At 45.2% G+C, this 4,971-nt stretch overlaps 1 protein-coding gene across 1 annotated transcript in view; it reads right to left on the bottom strand.

The window, feature by feature from the left end:
* The window catches only part of sox5 (SRY-box transcription factor 5), a 144,130-nt gene that overhangs the window by 120,094 nt on the left and 19,065 nt on the right, over window positions 1-4,971 (bottom strand).

Genomic DNA, 4,971 nt, shown 5'->3' on the forward strand with positions numbered 1-4,971 from the left:
CACATTAGTGAAGCATGGCATCTCCACCAGCCCAGTCACACCTGTCACATCTCATTAATTTAATCCACCGCATACTTAGCGAAGCAGCACTCTATATTTCTAGAAAATATGTCTTGAAAACAAAACAAACAGAAAAGAGAGCGAGATGGAGGGATGGAGGGATGGAGGGGAGGAGAACTCTCGGATCTCTTTGCCTCCCTTCTTCAAATCTGCACAGATGTCATGTTGAGACGGCCACAATGAGGGTCATTTCGTAATCAAAGAGAATTAACACACGATTCATCTTCAAAGTCGGCTACATTTGGACATTATTTCTGTGCGAAGCAGAGAGCAGATACTGTCATCCACATATCAGCAACTTAAATGGCTTATACTCTCCCTCCATATTATAATCCACACGCCATGCAACATATTTACTCATGCTATTCAAGTAGCCTGCAGAAGATTACAACAAACGGCAAGTCCAACTCAGGAATCAGCCTGACAACCTGTCATACAGAGACCTGATTGTATTTGTGTGTGTGTGTGTGTGCACACGCTAGAGAGAGAGCATGTTTTAATAATATAAATGTATTTATAAATACTGTAAATGTTAGTCTTTGTCTTTAAGAGAGTGTGTATGCATATTTGTCTGTGTCTGTGTGTGTCTATGTGTGTATGCATGTCTGTGTATGCTTGGGTGGTGTTTAAGTATGTTTGTGTGAGTGCCAGTATGTTTGTAGCATGCGCCAGTGAGTGTGARTCTATGTATTTGATGTGGCAGGCTGACAGTGTGGGTGGTTCTGCTGCCTTTAGTTTGCAGATGTCAATTCTCTTCCGAACGGCTGTAACAAAGTGAAACTGCGCCTCTCTCCTTCTCTCGCGCTCCTTCTCTCTCCCCGTTCTTTATCCCTTTAGTGCCTCTGCATGGGAACAGAATTAAACAACTGTTGTTTTCTTAAGCTCATCTGTGAGGAGAGGCAGATTTAAACACACTTAACTCTTGCCAAAAAAAATGCAAAATGCTATTTTTTCCATCCGCCAGCACAGATGCTCATGTTCCCTCTCTCTTTTTATTCCTCCGTCTTCCTCTTCCCTCCTTTATTCTCTCCGTTGCCCTCCAGGAGAAACCTACCCATTTACCTTAGAGGGTCTCTGTTTCTTTCTTTTTCTCTCTCTGTTTCCGTCCCTCTCTCCTCTCTCTCTCTCTCTCTGTCCCTCTGTCCCTCAGTCTTTCCCTTTCCCTCTATCTTTCTCTCTCTGGGTACATCCGAGCACACACACCCCTCCACCCTGTGTGGGTTTGAAGCAGAGCAGAGCAACACTAACAGTAGCAATTGAGGGGGTGCAATTCCCTGCCATGTCTCCATGTTGGGAAGGTGTATGTGTTTAATGTGTGGTGCCGTGGTGTCGACAATTAAGGCATGGCCAATCTGGCAGTGGGAGTCACAGGAGGCACCTGAAGCACACCCGCATCGCGCCACAACCACACACACACCACACAACACAACACACAATACAGGGATGTTAAGTCTCGCTCCTGGAGTGACGCAGCCTTTATTGCTGGTATTAAGCTAGCGCTCAACAACATGCCATACCGCGCGCACACACACACAACACAACACACACACACACACAACACACACCACACAAACGCAAGCAACAACACACACACACCCCACAACACACACATCCCACACACACAACCACCCCACACACTGCTCAAACATCCAATCCCTTTAGCGCGGGGCTAAACACACACCTCGTCTGCTCTCTGACTCTGAGCCTGCTGTGGCATCCACACCCACCGGTTGGCCCACTCACAGCCTAACCCTACCCCGCACTCCTTACCCCACCTCCCATCTTATCTCAGCTTGGAGGACAAATACTCACCTCACATAACCTAAAAATACTTCTCCATCTCCCATCCCATCCACACACTGCAGTTCCAAACTTCTTCTTATTTCATCTAATATTGCATATTTTACAATTTCACAATAATAATCATAACTTTAAAAAAATATATATATTAAAATGCAATAATAATAATAATACTCCTATGATCTATTTTGTTTTTAAATCATTGCACAAAATGGTCGAGATATTCCAGTTAAATTTACCTAAACAGAAATGYGCAGCTTTATTTTGTATATTTTAAATAACAGTTTATTAAATCAATGCATGCCAATATTTTTTAAGAGGCCCTTAATTGTCTACAAGCAAGCATGTGTTTATTCATTATGACAGCACTGGCAGGAGAAACTAAGTGTGACCACTGCGTTTGGTTTAAGTGCTTGGTGTGCTGCTTCAAATCTGTCAAAATTCATACGAAAAAAATCGAATCGAAGGCACGCGGAGAAGCCTGGAGAATTTGGACCTGAAATAAGCAGATGAATATTGTTGTTGTTGCTGTTTTTTTGTTTCTTGAGCGCGCGGCAGGACCTTATTAAACGGACAAAAGGTACAGTAATTAATACCTATCCATTACTACCTGTCTGTGAAACCCTTCCCGCGCTAACACAATTCAACTGTTTGACTCAGGGGAAGAAGTGGAGAAAGAAAGAAAGGATAAATGAGCACCTTCATTTACTTCTACAAACACACATGAGGGGGAAAAAAAGTGTTCGTTTTTTTAACTGCACCTCCTCTCCTCTCCTCTCAACTCGGAGTGGCAGCTTGGAGAGATGAAGAGGTCAGTGTGTTGAGGAGCGCGCCTCGCTGCCGTGTTAATTTACCATGACAAGATAAAGCGCGGTAATCTCCTGGCGGATGCTGCCTCTACAGCCGCCACTACCCGGCGAYGAGCGCAGTCCATTTCCTCTCCCATATCACTTTATACAATTGCCGTGACAAAGCCCCTCCGAGTCGCACCGTGTAAAGCTCTCTCTCTCTCAACTCTTCTGCCAGTCAGCGCAGAGCGGATTGAGAGGGTAAAGCCGTAGCAAAACTTAACATCTTACAAATGCCAAGCCTTGCCGTTTGCGCTAAATCCACCCTGTCCAGGAGACGGCTCCGTCGCGCTTTAAAAATCCACATCAAATATTATGCGGTCGCACCACTCCTCAGTCTCCTTTTTACTGTTCCATTTCTGGTGTCAGTCAACCAACTGGCTCAAGTCGCATCTCATGTAGAGTGGAATTTATAGTGTTGAAAAACGTACGGAATTTTGAGATTATATTTGTAGCATAGGCCTAAGTAATAATAAAAATAATAATAAAAGGACATATAATTATACTTTAATTATTCATTAATACGTGATTCATCACACTTAAAACAATAATCATTACTAAACGTTTTCACACTTCAAACCAATGCCTGATCTAATGTCTCAGTTTAAAAAGACCTCCCACTATTATCTTAACATTACAAAGGTTATGACCTGTAGTCTCCCAAACATCAGGTCCAATACCTACTGTCAACAGCATGCCATGACAACGTCTATCTTCCTGGTGGGCAGTAGCGGTTCTGGGGGGGGGCAGTGCCCCTGTGACACCAATTTTGGACCCCCTTGTGGCCCCGCTAAATGTGGAGTATGAAATAATTTTTACATAACACATTTTTTCTATCTTTCTTTTTTTACATCCGTTATTAGACAGTGGAAACGATGATGATTATGAACATGGTCTTTTGCCTGCTAATGCCTGCAATGCAGTGAAGAAAACGATGACAACAATAACGTCTAATGTAACTGGCCCCTCTAACAGTTCAACTGGCCCCAGCTTGGCCCCCCATGTTGAAATGGTCTAGAACCGCCACTGCTGGTGGGAGAGAAAGAAAGAGGACTTTGGTTTACAGTCAGTGACTGTTGTGTGACAGGCAGCAGAGTCCAGTCTGATGTGCAATCAGCAGGTTAATATTACAAGAATTAAGCTTACATTAAGTCCTTACAGACCTTTCCATTGTTTCTACACAGCAGAGTTCCACTCTTAACACTGTGTGGTGGTTCTACTCAACAATAGACGGGGAAGGCCTGAACGACTTAGTGTAGGCGCGCTGCTAGCAGCTTGCCCTTACCCCGTGTCCGGCACCAACGTGAGGCTAAACCGTGAGGGCAACCTATGAGGTTTCTGCAGGCTACGCGCACGGCCACACACACAACACACAGCACACAACAGCCACAAGACACACAGCACCACACACACACACACACACCACGCTATCCCACCACCACACACACGACAATCCAACCCAACGACACACCGTCAGCTAGCACACCAACACACAACCACAAGACTCACACCACCTTCACCCTGTCCATCACGACCACACAGCAACACCACCACACCCACACACAATACTACAAGTACTACCCTTAGCCCCTCCACACACACCCTATCATCCAATGATAGTTACTTAACTGCATTTACCTCTGCTTCACCACAAAACCAGATCACCCTTTTCCCAGCGAAGATCTGCTCACTGACACTGGCCTCACACCGCCAGTCCACATGAACGTCATGCTGCGTCTATGCTGCTACCAGCAACTAGACACGGGCTTTTCAACTAAAAAAAAGCGAAACGCAATTCACACATCAACCAGCACTCTCAGAGCATCTTTTGTGTCAGTTTTTCCCAACCTATTTTTCCCCTGTCTGGAAGTATGTCCTTACTCTCATCAAGACCGGATTGCCAATACAATATCACTCTCTGTAATTCGTCCTAATGAAGGAAGTAAATGAGGATAAACTGATTCCTAGACTGTCTCTTAAGCTCACATTCCACCTCAACAATGCATGGAGGATTCTTAGAACTCCAGACGACCAAGTAACGAAGACGTTGAAACAAAAGCCAAGTAGCCAATAAGAAAGGTTATATGAATCATGAGACACGAGGGGTTGTTTTACATGGATCCGTGCAGGGTGGGGGGCTGTCAGGGGGCGGGGCGAGCGGCGGGGGGGCAACACACCCCTTCGCTGCAGTAGGCGGTCAGGGGGGGTGCTGAAAGGCCTGTCTCATCTCTTTTCTCCTCTTCAGTCTCTGTCTGCTGGTTGC

This window comes from Salvelinus sp. IW2-2015, unplaced genomic scaffold (genome assembly GCF_002910315.2).
Source record: "Salvelinus sp. IW2-2015 unplaced genomic scaffold, ASM291031v2 Un_scaffold987, whole genome shotgun sequence".
Lineage (NCBI taxonomy): Eukaryota > Metazoa > Chordata > Actinopteri > Salmoniformes > Salmonidae > Salvelinus > Salvelinus sp. IW2-2015.